The 17126-nt window shown below is 38.4% G+C and overlaps 1 pseudogene; it reads right to left on the bottom strand.

The window, feature by feature from the left end:
• Positions 1 to 1170: 1170 nt before the first annotated feature.
• LOC111412865 lies at positions 1171 to 15304 on the bottom strand (annotated as a pseudogene).
• Between the last annotated feature and the right edge of the window lie 1822 nt (positions 15305 to 17126).

Consider the following 17126-nt stretch of genomic DNA (forward strand, 5'->3'; position numbering starts at 1 on the left):
TTGTCAAGGTCTTAATTTATTCTATTGGACAGTTTAAATTTCAAATAGTTTTTTCTTGCAATTCACATATGACAACAATGCGAGTATTAACTAAAATGTTAAAAATCAGTGTACAAATAGCAATATCTTTTAGATATTATCACTTCTTGTATTGGAGAAAGTTGCTTGTACACCTTGCCTTACACCATGAGCCATGATGTACAACCCTCTCACATGTTGAAGGGGGTCACATGAATAAATTAATAGTGGGCCTTCTCATTGTGAGGGGGTTGTAAGAGTGTACACCAAGCAAGTCTCGTGAATTCATTATTATTCTCTTCTTTTAAACGATGTAAAATATTAAACTAAGTATGTGTTTGGTTTCTTTAAACTCATATTTCCCTAAAATTATTTTCAATCACACATTTCATTGGGTTCATAACTTTTGAACTATATAAATTTCATTAACGTTTATCAAAATCCACTAAAAATTTGATTATTTATTTATTTATTTATTTTTATCTACTAGAAACGTGCATTTGAAGAAAAAATAATTTAGGGTTTGATACCTTAAACTTACCGATTTTTTGCCAATTTACATAGCTTAGGCTAACGGGCACTTTATTATTTTATCATGAATTATTTTATTGTCAAAATAAGTTTTTTAAGGATTAGTTTATAAAAGATTTATTTTATTATCTATGTATTTAGATTAGTTCCGTGTGTGTGCGTACATATATTGTTGATTGGTCCTTTAATGAATAAAAATATTGAAATTTTGTATCTAATATAAAATCGATATTGACCGTATCAACTATTTGTTGAACAAGAATCAATTTTCAACATTCATGCATGAATCATTGAAATTTTGATTGTCGAATATTCGGTGTTAGTTCTTGCTAAGAATCAATAGGTATCTCATTGTGTTCTTTGTTATCGATTATTTCTTGCTAGCGCACATTACGAATTTTTTGAAATGTCTCATGGTATTAATTATTTAAGGGCCATTGTTTTGAATTAATTGATCAGAAAATATGGAACATTTCTTATTCTTAGTCATGAGATAATACAAACAATAATTCAATGAATCAATCGAAACAAATCCAATGGAAAACAATTTCTCACACACTTCAAAAACAAATCCTGGTCCCCGTCATAACTTTTTCAGAAGCTAGAATTCAGACATGCTGCTTAGAAGTCAGACTGAAGCCAATCAATAGTCTTAATATCCACTTGAAATGACTTTGCAAGAAGATCATTCGCTATTGCGGGTTTTGATCCAAAAATAGCATTTGCAATTGTAATAACACCAGGGTTTTGGCTGCTAAGAGCTGCAACGGCAACAGCATTTGTATATCCGATGTTACGTTCGAAATGGACAAGCCCTACGGGAAAAACAAAAGCGTCATCCTTTTCGAGCTTTTTAATGATGAGTCAATTTTCAGGGTTGGAAGTGACGAATCCCACTTCAAGAGTGCCTTCAATTACTGTCAAAATTTCAGTTGCTCGAGGGTGTGTGTGTGTGGAGAGTTGATGCCCCACGGTGCACAGTCTACACGAACTAAGGAAATTCCGAGAGTGCTGAGTCCTGGAATTTGAGCCATAGTTGCAGGGGTCACTCTTGATCCTACTGTTTCGCGCGGGTAGTCGCTAACAATTAAAAAGGGATCAGACGATTGTGTAAAGAACAAACCTCTTGAGACAAAATCCCAAAAAGGGGTGTTTTATTGGCGATGACTTTACAATTGAAATTTAAACAGAATGCCTCCAAGGGGCGCAAGCACACGAGTACTGAAAAAAATGTTTAAGTCTAAATTAAGAAATTGAAATTACATATTCTCTGTTCGAGAGTGTTTGATTCGGGGTCCTTTACTCCATGTCTTTTCTTCCTTTTATATTCCCTTGATGATCTCTTTGTGATCAACCGCTTAGAAACTGCTTAATTACTTTATAACTGCCCACTTTCTTCATGGTGGCCAACTTATCGTGGAACTGCCGTCTCTAACTGCTGCCACTACTCTTTGTCGCTCAACCGTCTTCAACTGAACTCCTTGAATCGTGGAACGTGATAAGATTACTCAATAATTGCTTCGATAACTGCACTTTTGGATAACCATAATATCTTATGTTTGCTAAGATCCTGGGCGATTCGAAGGTTTGGGCGAGAACAAGGTCATAACTCTGGGCGATTGCAAAGCACTTCATTCGCTCAGATCTTGGGCATCTTGCAAGTTTGGGCGATGATGTTACCGCGTTCGTGGGCTTCCACTGCATTCATTAATAACCATATTTGGGCCTTTATCCTGAATTGCCCAGTTGGGCTTCATTCTTTGGGCTATTCGATTTGGGCTGCACTTTTAGCATGTCAACAATTACCCCCCAATATGACAGAATTAATACCAATTATTAATTTTTGCCATATTCACTTTGTGTTTCTCAGCAACATTTGAACTCCCAAGAATTTCAATCATTATTTTCTTCCATAGCCTGAAAAGCCGCGACGTTGCAAGCCCTTATAACCCCCAAATACACGCATTTCATCGCACTACTAAATCACGCCTCATTGTTTTTATGCTTCTCTCTCGCAATATTACTGTTCATCTTCTTGCTTCTCTGTTACGTTTCTCAAGCAAACTTCAACAAAACTTTATTTCGTTCCTAATGGCTGCTTTACAATCCCAATCTGGTGACTCTTTCAGTTTCGAAGACTTCCAGAAACTCCTCACTCGGCCATATATAACTTCAAACTTCCTTACACCAGCCAATGCCGAACTCAATGAGTTCTATCTAGGTCCTTCATTCAACAACACTGAGGCCGTCGAACAAGTGGCAGTGGGCCAGTTGTTCCCTTGTACTCAAAGCCCTCCGTTTCTAAACTCTTTACCGCTGAGGCCGCTTCGCGAAAGAGGTGTTCGCACTTGGCCTAAATCTGATGTTGTTTTCCGTAGATGGCACGCTCGCCTTGTGGGCCATGGTCCTACCAAGGCAATTTTTGATAGTGCTAGGATTTCTGATTTGTTAGAAATCTCTCTTCAACCCGCTATTTTTGATTCAGCGCTTTTCCCTATTACTTTAAGTTTTTGGTCCTCTGAGTCTAATACTTTTATTTTCCCTCTTGATCCCATGTCCATTACTTTAAGGGATGTTGGGGCCTTAGTAAATCTGCCATCTTTGGGCAATACCATTTTCCCTGGTATTTTAATTTCTAGTGTCGCCCCAAAATTTGACAGAAAACTCACCGAGTCCTATTCAAACCTGCAAAGCTGTTATAATCACTCGAGCGCTGAGCCTTCCCATGCTAAGTGTGTCGCCTTTCTTCAGATTTGGCTCTGTAAATATGCCCTCTGTATGTCCAGCATAAAGCCTTCTATGAGCTATTTACCCATAGCGCACGAATTGGCGCATGGTAGGCCTCTGAATTTGTGTTCTTTCTTTTTAACTGTCCTCTATAGAGGCATGGTTTCTCTCCAATTCCAATTGAAGAATGGTGCATCTCCCACTGGCAGTGGGCCTCTTTGGTTTACTCAAATGTGGTTGAGAGCCTATTTTCCATCACTTGGTGCTCTATCCTTTTCCCGTCATTCTGCTAGCTACTATGGGCTAGCTATTGACCCACTGAACCCTATAAATATGTCTAGAAGAGACATCTTTTCATTCTTTTATACTTTGAATTCAATTCCTTCTTTCTTTCCTTTTCCTCCCTTTTTAACTCCAGATTATGTGCAACCCCCATCCACTCTGGACAGCGCGAGCACATCTCTGATCGTTTGCGTTCAGTTTTTGACCGGGAGGGAGTTGTTCAATGATATTTTGACTGGAACCAATGCTAAAGCTGGGGTTGAAATATATGCTCTCCAATTTTTTGCTCGTCAACTTGGTTTTGGCCAAACTTGGCCTGTTCTCCCTTATTATTCAAGAAATTTGATAGATCGCTTCTACACCATTAATAAGGCAGAGGCAGAAGCTATAGATGCTCGCAATATTCTTTTGACGAGTAACTTTTCATTAGCCCCTTTAATCTTAGCCATGCCATCCATCCCCTTTTTGAACAACTCTGGCCATCAGTGCAGCGCAGATTGTTTGCAACTGATGCCAATTGCGCTTTCCATTCACTGGATCAGCCAAACATTTCTTCCACTTCTCTTATTTTGGTCACCCCTGTGTCCATTAGGAGTCCTTCCTCTTCTACTCGTGCCAAACAATCTGTTCGTCCATCTATTTCTCTTCCTACCAAGCCCACTGCAGCTAAGAGTGCCCCAAGCCGTAAACAGCCAGCTTTAGCATCTCCCATTTTGGAGGAGGATGATGATGATGACACTCCTCTCATTGTTAGGAGAAAGGTAATTAAATTAGTTTACTCACAAACATACCTTTCTATACTTGAAACTTTTCTATGTGCTGATGGTTTATTCGGATTTCTCAGAAAAACTCAGCCTCTCCTTTGAAGGCTTTAGTGTTGGCAGCTCCTGCTCCATCATCCTCTGCTGAGGCTGCTTCATCCAAACTAGCTGATGAAGGGACTACGCTTAAAGAGAAACCTTTAGTCCCGAAATCCTCATCACAACCAATGGATGAGCCACCTTCTTCTCAGGGCGTCAACCTCCCAAACATCGAACCAAAAGGTAATACATTTTTTGATGTTTTACCTTTGCTTGTGCTATTGGTTTTTGATTTGTTGCTTTTTGAGTTCTACAGATGCTCCCATGGGTTTGCCCATTGCGCCAAAGTCCTCTCGCCCAGACAAGGGGAAGTCCTCACAAGTGGTGGAGCCACAGGTGGTAGACTTGGCTGGGGATATGTCATCTCCCAAGATTGCTGATGAGGTAATCCTTGCTTCACTTTTACTTCCACTTTGTTTATTATAGTGAAAACCTTCAATGTTGGCAATTTTCTTTGCAGGATGCTGATAAGATTGTGCGTTCCATCCAGGACTTGTTCACTTCCTGGGGACAAGTCAAGACGTCTCGCCCTGCTTCAACCAGTCATCCTTCTGCTTCTTCAGAGGAAGATATGAAGTTTCTCAAGCAGTCGATATTTGAGTATGTGTCCTTTATGGATATGAACATCGATCAGGCTAGTGCTGCCAAACATAAGGATAAGCTTGAGCATTTGAGTGCGAAATTGGCGCAAGCACTGACGCTTCCGTCGCTCAATCTTTCTGCTAATTTTAAAGCGACGTTGAAAGTTGTCCATTCCGAGATTCTCTCCTTGCTGGCCAAAAATGTTGAACTGAAGGCCAAAAGTACTCAATATCTTCGCGTTGTATCTGAAAGAGAGTCTTTGCTTCTGGAGATCAATAAACCTGAGGACAAATTGAAAGAAATCTCTTCCGAAATTATGATTGAAGACTCTTTGATGACCAGTTTGGCTGCACAGATGAAGGAGCTTCAAGCAAGGATGGACGACTGTAAGGCAAGAATGGCTTCTAAAAAACGTAATGCCTCCCAAGGAATTGAGCGAACCAAGTCTTTGGTCGAGCAGTACAAGAAGCTGGATGTTGATGATGATTTTGTTGCTGAATTGAATGTCACTTCTTCTCAGCAGAGCGAGGATTGGGGAAGACTTAGGGAAAGAATTCGTTCAGTCTGGGGTAAATTGTAATTAAGACATCTAATGCCTTAACTTTTCTTTTTGTAACTTCGTATTAACTTTCCCCTTGTAACCTCGTACTGATATCCATTGGTAATTCTGAACATACCAGCAGCCATTATCATTAATGAACGATTAATTTGTCTTCTTGTGTATTTATTGACGTTATCTTTAATCGTCAACCCCCCAAACATTTAACTGCTTTATGCTAAGATTCACGCACACTTTCTCTTGGTATTTCTGTCTCTTTTCCCAAGACTTCGAGCCATTTGATTCTAGTTACTAGGCACGAATGTGACTGTTCATATTCTGTCTCTTCACCTTCACGTCTCTATAAATACACTTATATTCCACACTTGTCATTTCCATTTCCATTCTCTTCTTCAAAACCAATTTGCTGTCATTGTTTGACATTTTGACAATCGATCCAAAACCTTCGTGTTCCATGGAAATGGATTATTTGATCAGCCCATTTTGCCATCTTTCTTGATGTCACCTTTGGTATGGGAAATATAGGAAATATTCTTTGGCTAGCAACAAAGTTCTTCCCATCCTCTCCATGTTCCTTACAAGGAGTTCGATGATGGAAGACAATTTTTGAGGACGCTTGCAAGCCACCTTATTTGCTGAGAGTGCTTCTCAGCCTCCTTGCCCGTTATTGCAGCGATGCATTTAGGAAGGTGATGTGAGGGTGCTTCTTCTTCCTTTCTACTTGCTGAGAGTGCTTCTCGACCTCTCCGCTTGCCTTTGCAGCAGTGCGATCAGGATGGCAATCAAGGCCAATTCACTCTCTTACTCGGCGATCGACCGGGAGATTAGTTTTGCTCTTAATTGTAGCTTATAGAGCATTTAGTATTTTGTATTTTACAACTTTGTAATGAACGTTTGATAATAAAGGAATTTATTTGAACATATTTCGCTCTGGCCCTTATAAATCTACGATCATTCAACACGATTTGATTACGCTTTTATTTGTTCACTTTCCCATAAGGAAAGAACATATTTTTTTAAATATTTGCCATTAATGAACCTCATGTGCTTGGTGCCGTCTAAATCTTCCAAATGATAGGCTCCATTAGGCAACACATTATTTACTTTATATGGTCCTTCCCAATTAGGCGACCACTTGCCATACTTTGGATCTTTGCTATCCAAAGGGAGTATTGTTCTCCAAACCAATTCGCCCAGGCTGAACGACTTGGCTATAACTTTTTTATTATAAAATTTAGCCATTCTTCATTTTTGAACTTACAATCTATTTAGGACGTCCAACTTTAATTCGTCCAACTCCAATAAGTTTTGAACTATTGATTCGGTATACTCATCACCACTTAACTTATGTTACAAACACACCCTGGTCGATTGTGCGTTGATTTTCAAAGGCAAAATGGCCTCCTATCCATAAGTAAGTTGGAAATGAGTAATTTTGGTACTTGACCGAGGCAACGTCCTATAAGCCCATAAGGCTTTGTTTAGACATTCGTGCCAATTTCTGGCATTTTCATCTATCATTTTCCTTATAATATTTTTTAGAATCTTATTAGAAGATTCTGCTTGTCCGTTGGATTGAGCGTAATATGGTGTGGAGTTCACTAATTTAACTCCAAACTCGCTCAAGAATTTATTCACTTGATCCCCATTTAAAGATGTTCCGTGATCTACCATCAAAGTTTGTGGAATTTCAAATCTATAAATGATGTGATCACGGATAAATTCTATGACATTCTTTTGGGTGATCTCCCTTAAAGGTACCGCTTCTACCCACTTAATGAAATAATCAGTTGCAACTATAACAAAGGTATGTTGCTTGGACGATGGGGGATAAATCTTCCCTATTAGGTCTATCGCCCAACCCTTAAACGGCCAAGGTTTGACAATAGGTGCCATCTCTCGTGCTGGCGCCCTTTGTATTGGACCATGCTTTTGGTATGCTAGACAACTCTTTGCAAACTGAACGCATGATTCTCCCATCTTTGGCCAAAAATATCCATTCCTAATAATTAACCATCTCATCCTTTGACCAGCTTGATGAGCTCCACATATCCCTTCTTGCACTTCAGCCATGATCGTCCTGACTTCTTGCAAACTTACACATTTTAGCAATATACCATCAGAGCGTTTCTTAAACAACTCTTCATCTATCAGTGTATAGTTTAGCAAACACAACTTCATTTTTCTACTATCTCCTTTATTAGGTTCTTTAAGGAACCTTTTAATCTCTGCCCTCCAATCTATTGCATCTCCATCTTGTATGCAATGAATTTCAATCGTTCTCGCCCTTCTTTGGATAATGGGCAATATTGTTCCATACTCACAAGTAGACTTCCAATTTAAAACCTTTGAGTACCCTGAGGCCATCTGGACCAATTTATTTGCTACGTCATTATATATCCTATTAACACATTGAAGCTCTATTTGGTCAAATTCTTCCAACAACTCTTGGGCGATTTCATACTGACTTATAATGGAATCACTTTGGCATTTAAAATCACCAATCAATTGGTGAATTACCAATTGAGAATCGCCTCTAATGATCACATTCTTTACCCCCATATCTATCATTAATTCTAGGCCCACGATTAAGGCTTCGTATTCGGCCTGATTGTTGGTGCACATACTGTCCAAAGTGAATGCGAACTTGTAACAAGTCCCTAAAAGATTTATCAATGCTACTCCTACTCCTGCACCTTTAGAGGTTTTCGATCCATCGAAATATAAAACCCAAGGTTTTAATTCGAATGAATTAATCTTTAACTCAATTTGTTCAAGCATATCAAGGCATGGATGATCGGCCAGAAAATTAGCCAAAGCCTGATTTTTGACTGCCTTTTGGGATATGTATTGTACTTCGAATTCTAATAAAGCTAATGTCTAAAGGCCTACCCTTTGGTGCAAAATAGGGCGAGAGAACATATACTTAACCAAATTTACTTTAGAAATTAAATAAACAGTTACGGGCCGTAAATAAGCCCTTAATTTTGTACATATGAAATACAATGCAAGACATAATTTTTCAATGGCAGAATAATTACATTCATATTTTGTTAACCGTCTACTTAAGTAGTAAATCGCCCTTTTTTCACCAAATTGGTCTTCCTGCGCGACCATTCCAGCTATTGTTTCTTCTTCAGCCGATACATACACTTTCATTGGCCGTCCTTGGATTGGTGACACCAACACTGGTGGACTTGATAAATATGTCTTTAGGCTTTCAAAAGCCTTTTGATGCTCTTCTTTTCAGACGAATTCGTCCTGATTTTTCAACTTTAAAAGCGGCGAAAAAGCTTTAGTTCGCCCTGCACAGTTAGAAATAAAGCGTCTTAAAAAGTTTACTTGGCCTAGAAACCTTTACAATTCTTTTTTGTTGCTAGGTGGTTTGACCTCTAAAATGGCCTTCACTTTATTTTTATCAAGTTCAATCCCCCTTTTGTGTACTAAGAAACCAAGAAAATTCCCTGCATTAACACCAAATGCACATTTCAGGGGATTCAACTTTAGTTTATATTGCTTCATTCACTCAAATGAACATCTTAATTGTTCAAAATGGTCTTCTTCTTCAATGGACTTGACCACTATATCATCTATATACACTTCAGCAAACTTGCCTATCATATCATAAAAAATCAAATTCATTGCCCTTTAATAAGTTGCTCCTGCATTTTTCAGGCCGAAAGACATAACTTCCCATTCAAAACATCCTAGAGACCCAGAGCATCTAAAGGCAGTTTTGTGTATATCTTCCTCAGCTATATAAATTTGATTGTATCCTGAATACCCATCCATGAAGGAATACATTACATGTCCGGTAGTCGAGTCTACTAAAGAATCTACCGTGGACATTGGATATTCATCTTTAGGTGTGACTATGTTTAGATTCCTAAAGTCTATGCACACCCTTAGTTTACCATTCTTTTTTAAAACCGGCACAATATTGGACAACCATTCAATATATCTGGCCGTTATAATAAAGCCTGCTTTTAATAATCGCTCTATCTTTTCCTTAATTTCAGGGAGTACATTAGGAGCGAAATGCCTAGGAGGTTGCCTATGAGGTTTAAAATTAGGCTTGGTTGGTAATCTATGTTTCACCAAGTCTCTATCTAAACCAGGCATATGTTCATATTTCCAAGCAAAACAATCTTTGTACTCCTTTAATAAAGCTATTAATTTATCACTAACCTCTTGATTGAGCATTTGGCTGATGAACGTTGGGCGATCTTCTCTTTCATTGCCAATATTTACTTTAATCAGGGGGTCTTGTGCTTGAGCGTATCTAGGCTTGGCGATCCTTATCACTTCGTCGTCCAGTTCCCTTGTAGGCACTTCTTCTTCTAAACAATTCACCTTGTTAACTTCTCGGCTAATACTTTGTTCCAACTCGAACGCTGCCAATTTGTCTCTCAGTGCTTTCAAGGCTGCTGCTTCTTTTGTCTTGTCCTTGCATTCTTTATTGAAAGCTATTAATTTGGCTTTGAAGGCTTGAATATCGGTCATTTGCCTTTGTTGCTTACAACTCATTTAAAACTCCTTGATTATTCTTTTGCCAATTACTGGCTCCTCCAGGGCCACTATGTTTGGCCTCATCTGACTGAACATTTCAGTGAGTGCATCCACCGAAAACGTCTCTTCACTCCGCGCGACAATCTGAGTTTCTTCTCCATCTTGGACTACTCTGACAGGTCCATAATTTCCTTCGTACATGAACCTTTCCACTGAGTTTGCTTCTATGACAAAAGGCCTATGATCGACCTGCACCACCTCTGCTTCGCCCTTGTCATTCCAAAAAACTAGGCACTGATGGAGTGATGAGGATATACAGCGACTCCCCTGTATCCAATCTCTTCCTAATAACACATTGTAACTAGTGGGACCATCTATTACAAAGAAGACTATGGTCCTAGTAGTTGTTCGTATAGTTATGTCCAATGGCATAACCCCTTTATCTGAAGTTGCTCCTCCATTGAAATGTGTCAAGATGACTTTCGTTGGGATCATATCACCTTCTGTCTTTGCGAATTTCCTCATCATCCTAGATGGAATGGTATTTATAACTAATCCATTATCGACAAGCATTTTTACCACAGGTATGCCGTTAACTAGAACTTTAACGTACAATGGCCTCAAGTGTTTGGTCAATTTCATGGCTGGTCCCTAAAAAATAACTTTTTCGGCAGCATCTATTTCCACTTCCTGCTTGTCCTCTGTCGAGTTACCCTTTTGTAATAAGTCAACTTGCAGCATATCTCACTGAGCCTCTGTCTCTTGAATTTCCTTTTTACTGTTTTCTAATGCTTCTTCTTCAGTTACCCAACCTGTGGGAAGAAGCATTATTCTTGGAGGTGATCCATACTTTTTAGAGTAAGGCACTCTCTTCTTCCTTTTGGGCGTCCCGTACAGCACGTAATAATCGAAAGAACGCCCAGATGGTTCTCCTAATAAGTGTACTTCACGAACTCTCTCTCGATGTAGTTGTTTCAACAGAGTATTGTACGATACTTCTCTTCTTCTTCTTTCTACTTCCAGATCGATTTCCTCTTCGATGTCTATCATACCATCATCTTCTTCACCATTGTAGGCCTCTCTAGAAGTTTGGCCTTCTTCATATTCCAGCATGCATGCTTCCTCTTCGTTATCCTCCTTTTCTTCTTCTCCCTTCCCTTTATTCTTGAACTCATTGGCTAGTAAATAGTTATTAGCGACGACAGGAGGTAACGTACCAAACTAAATAGTAAGGGACTGATCTGGATCTTCTCCATCCCTTCTATCTCGCTCAAACTTCGACCTCCCAGAAGAAGTCTCTGGCAATTCTTCCATAGGTTCGCCTATACCAATCTCTTCACTGTCTTTGAGAACATTTTGATTGGCTGCCTCGAGTAGTCTAGGTGCCTTAGGACGTAGCATTCCCTGTTGTTGCCTCATCATTCACCCATAGTTCCGTTGAAAACGCCTCTGTTGGGTCCTAGTCATCTCGTTGAAAGGTATCGCCCTTCCAGCTTTATACTGGAACGAATGTCATATATTTGGTTGGCGAGATTGCAGTCTGAATGTTCTCCCATTATTTACTGGCCTGAACTGCCTCTCAAAAGGCGGTCCCTTATATAACGATGTACTCCGCCCTCTACCAGGCTGAGCGTTTGGAAAAAAACTAGGGCGATGGTGATGCTGCCATATCCCTGGTTTCTCTGCATTTCCACTCACTTCTTCTTTGCATCTTGCACATAGGACGTCTTGGTCCTTTTTAGGCTTCTTCCCTTTGATACGTTCAAAGACGCTAGGATGTGGTCCAGCTTCTTCTTCTCCATCATCTATAGGCAACTTGAATTTTGGCAACTTGTTTTTGAAATCGGACGTCACCATGTTCACTCCAAATGGCTGTGGAAAAGGATTTTCATCCACTGCCATCTTCCTCTTATCCTCAAACGTAATTCGTCCTGATTCAATGGCATCTTGTAATACATGGCGAAAAACCAAACAATTGTTAGTCAAATGTGACCATGCATTATGCCACTAAAAATATTTTTTACTCTTAACTTGTTCAGGGCTTGGCAATTTATGCTTATCGCTCAGCTTTATCTGCTTATCCTTATATAATTTATCAAATATAAGGTCAACTTTGGTTACATCGAACGAGAACATTCTAGCCTTTATGTTTTTATCTTTTATAGGTTCATCCTTATCCGACGGTCTAGGCTTAGCCATTATAGGACAAGTATATGTGTCTCCTTTAAATAATTCTGCCAAACACATTTCGGTTTGATCGTAATACTCGTCATTAATGGTATGAACATCAAAATTTGGGTCTCTATAATAAGTCCCCTTGCTAGAATTTTTCATTTGTTCTTTTTCTCTTATTAATCGTTCATACCTAATCACGTTCACGCTCAATTGGAAAAGATCAGGAAATTCCTTGTCTTTGAACTTCTTCTTCAAATCAAAACTTAGACAACCTTGAGCGATTTTGACAAACTCCTTTTCGGGCAAAGGTACAAAACATTTACTTCTTGCTGTCTTGAACCTTTGAAGGAAACCTTCTGCCCATTCGTTTGGCATTTGACGTAGATTCATCAAATCAGCCAAAGTAACTTCAAACTCAGTCTTATAAAACTGAGCGTGGAACAATTGCTCCAATTATTGCCATATTTGAACAGAGTTAGCTGGCAAATTAATGAACCAGGAGAAGGCTACTCCTGTTAATGAACTAGGGAACAACCTCATTTTATGGTAAGCAGTTACGTCACCACTTTACAGTGTGAATCGCCCTATGTGTTCTAGAGTAGACACCTCTCCTAAACCGGTAAACAGTGAGAATTCTGGCACTTTATACCCTCTAGGCCATGGATATGCTTGGTCTACCCAATCAGGATATGGCTTTGTGTAAGTCGGCCTAATGACAGGACGTACTCAAAAAGTCATCTGGTTCTGTACGATTTCCATAATCTGATTCCTCAACATGACGTTGGGGTCATATGGAATTTCTACAAGTTGGTTGACCGGTTGATTTGCTTGAGGCCTGATGTTTGGTCCTTGATTGGCAACAAAGTTACCATGATTTGGGTCATTGTTACCATTAGCCTGAACATTTATTCTCTCATTAACACGTGGGGTATTCTGCCCATTATTTAAGACATTATCTCTTACATTTAGGTTACCCCCCAAGTTAGATGTACCAATGCTACTATTCTGATTTGGCATTACACCACCCCCCTGGTTTGAAGTAGAGGGGTCAAAAGGTGGTTCTACCCCTTGATTTAAACTTAGGACTGGAGAATTATGTCCCATAATTGTCCTAGTTTGAAAGTAGTTTGCAAGAGGCCCAACTGGCTGACAAATTTGGCGTACTAACTTATTTATTATTTCATTCAAAGTATTCAGTTGTTTGGTCATGTTGTCATAATGTGCATTCCCATTCTAGGTAAATCTTTCCATATTATGAATATTTCGTAGATTTACCTGTTCAACGACATCTTGTGTGAGTTCTTCGAGTAATGCACGCATAGTTCGAGGACTCAACTCTGTCATTAGTTCATAATGACTGTGATTGCTCTGATTCTGTCCATCTGTTCGTGGAGAGCTATGCTGCTCCTCATATTGCTCGATCACAGACTGGACTCCTCTCTGACTTGCTGTTTCCTTATCGAATTTTTGAGGCATATTGTTTCACCTTTTATATCTTCAACACCAAACACCAAGGTCCCACCGAGCGTGCTAAATTGTTTCGCGCGAGTAGTCGCTAACAATTAAAAAGAGATCAGACGATTGTGTAAGGAACAAACCTCATGAGACAAAGTCCCAAAAAGGGGTGTTTTATTGACGATGACTTTACAATTGGAACTTAAACAGAATGCCTCCAAGGGGCACAAGCACACGAGTACAGAAAGAAATGTTTAAGTCTAAACTAAGAAATTGAAATTACATATCCCTGTTTGAGAGTGTTTGATTCGGGGTCCTTTGCTCCATGTTTTTTCTTCCTTTTATATTCCCTTAATGATCTCTTTGTAATCAACCGCTTAGAAACTGCTTAATTACTTTATAACTGCCCACTTTCTTCATGATGGCCAACTTATCATGGAACTGCCGTCTCTAACTGCTGCCACTACTATTTGTCGCTCAACCGTCTTCAACTGAACTCCTTGAATCATGGAACGTGATAAGATTACTCAATAACTGCTTCGATAACTGCACTTTTGGATAACCATAACATCTTATATTTGCTAAGATCCTGGGCGATTCGAAGGTTTGGGCGAGAATAAAGTCATAACTCTGGGCGACTGCAAAGCACTTCATTTGCTCTGATCTTGGGCGTCTTGTAAGTTTGGGCGATGGTGTTACCGCGTTCGTGGGCTTCCACTGCATTCATTAATAATCCTATTTGGGCCTTGATCCTGAATTGCCCAGTTGGGCTTCATTCTTTGGACTATTCGATTTGAGCTGCACTTTTGGCGTGTCAACACCTACTGCATTTGATGTGTTGCCTCGTAAGTGAAGCCCACTTAAGAAGGAATCATTGGCCTCTACAAGCTTTGGATCCTTGCATGCATGACCATTTACAAACACTGCATAAATTATAAACAAACAGAATTAAATTATGCAGAAATTAATAAAATTAGGAATATTATTATTTACTAACCAGCAAACTTTTTTTCTTCTTTAATGTTATATAAGAAAAATGGACAGGTTCAATTACGCAATTGTGAATCAAGTTAGGCCACCCTATCTTTAAGATAAAGGACACGAACTTTTTGTATGTTGTGTGTGCCTGCTTTTTTGAAACATTTTCAATCATTTTGGAGCTAACGTTTAGAAGGACAAAATCTAAACAATATTTAGCAAAGCTTGAATAATAATTAAAATTAGTCAAATATAATTTTTATCCACACATTCACATTCGGTAACACCAACAAATGTTAAGCACTTAAAAGCACTGTCAAAAAAGCATTAAGTATAGTGTAGTACCTATAACTTTGAGTTTATTAGTGCCAAACTCCATGGATCGAGCTAGTTATAGCCATTTTACTACCATGAAAAAATATGCTTAGACATGCTCAATTTGGTTGAAAATTTTGAATTAGATTGTGGTACTTCAAAATTCGATAGTGTTATTATAGAATATATTATATATACCTGGGCCATTGGGGTCAGCAACACAAAAATCTTGAAGAGGGCTGAGGTCAGATGCCAAAACAACTGAGCAAATTGCAATCAAGATTCCAAAGAAAAGAAAATTATGGGATGCCATTTTTTTAAGTATTTGAAGATTCGGTTGGTAAGAAATGGAGAAGAAGAAGATCAGTTATGAGCAGAAGATTTGAGGTGCAAAACAAACTATAATCCAAGGCTGCTTATATATAATAAGTAACAGCATTAATTATTACATATATAATTGCTTATTATGCCGGCCTAGTCAACACCAATGTCTTCATTAAACCGTGTTGGAAGAGCATTTTACGTTTTAATTATACATTATCGATCTTCATTTTGTTTTACATTGCCGGACAGCATATGTAGTGTAATAATTAATTGGGTTGGGACATTGAAACAGGTGGAGCCATGAGTATGGACAAAAATAATAATAATACTTGGAAAATTCTATTTGTACATAATTATTGCACGTGTTCATAATGTGATTTGACAATCATCCGATTATTGATGTGTAAGTGTGAGATTTGAATTAAAGATTGGATTCAGTGCTTCGTATAATTATGAACACATTTATGTAAATAATTATGTACATGTAACACTTCCCATAATAATTATATTTGATTGATACATTGAAAAATAAAAATAAATAAATAGAAAATCATTAGTCCAGACATGACCCCTCCGCCCTTGAGCACGACCAAGGATGTAGTACCCCCAAGGCCCAAGATTTTTTTTTTTTTTTAATTTTTATTGTAAGGCATTTTTCATTTCATTTTTTTTTAATATTAACTCGATTTTGGATCCAATCCTAAATCTGTCCCTAAGCACGACGGACTTCATGAGCAAAAGTTGGATGTGACCATAAAGAAATTTATATTTATATATTCGTTATATTTATTTTTTACTTTACCTCAAGACATAATGAGTTTTTTTGGGTCGTGATAAGTTTTCATTTTTGTTTTCTTATCTTTTTGAGATCGGACATATCCAACCTAGTACTATTCTTCTTTTATTATAAATAAAATGACCTAGTGTGGTCAATTTATTGAGGGAAAAAATTATTGCAATAACTGAGAGGAAAAAAAAAAATTAATAAGACAAATTTTTTTTTTTTTAATGTTTTTCCATTTTTGAAGTAGTCAAATGGTGTCCTGACTAGGTCTGTGCTAGCTTATCTTAAATTAAAAAAATAAATAAATAAAATAAGGTTGAACTCCAACCTTAAGGGCCCCTATTTTCCCGCCTTTAGAGTTTTATGAGGGAGGTAAATCGCAGGATGTGCCACAATAGGCCAGGTAACAAAAGCTGTCTGTACACTGCGCCTACAAGAGTCTAATTCCATGTCTCAGAAATCGAACCTCCACACTGCGGCTACCAGCAAGACGTAAAATNTATCATGCCGAAATATTGCGTTACAGATGACAAATCTGCATAACTAAATAGCAATAACGTATACGAAGTATCGAGAAACCTACCTATACTACACATCCATTAAAGAACGAGAGAAAGAACCACATCTTCAAAAATTTGCACACTCCAACATCGTTTTGCCAAGCAGCATATATATTTAAGGATATTTACTTGTTAAAAAGAAGAATATTATTAGACTTGTGCCGAAAGTAATATCTTCACCAAAGGTGACTTCCTACAAGTGACGTGAAGAGCATTAGTGAGCATTCCGACTAGTCCCTTGACCCTGAGGCCTTTGTCTTCAGCACCAAAAATCAAATGAACGCAGACGGTAAACAAAAACAAGTGAACGGAGCATCAAATTAGACAATTACAAAGATCATTATAATCAGAAACTATATAACAACTAAAATTAAACACGTCCCTAAGGATGGAAATCATTTTCCTACTTATTAGATCCTTTCCAATAACTATGGCAATTGCTGGTGATTAAATTGGAATAAAAATCC

The sequence above is a fragment of the Olea europaea genome, chromosome 16 (genome assembly GCF_002742605.1).
Source record: "Olea europaea var. sylvestris chromosome 16, O_europaea_v1, whole genome shotgun sequence".
In the NCBI taxonomy this organism is placed as follows: Eukaryota; Viridiplantae; Streptophyta; class Magnoliopsida; order Lamiales; family Oleaceae; genus Olea; species Olea europaea.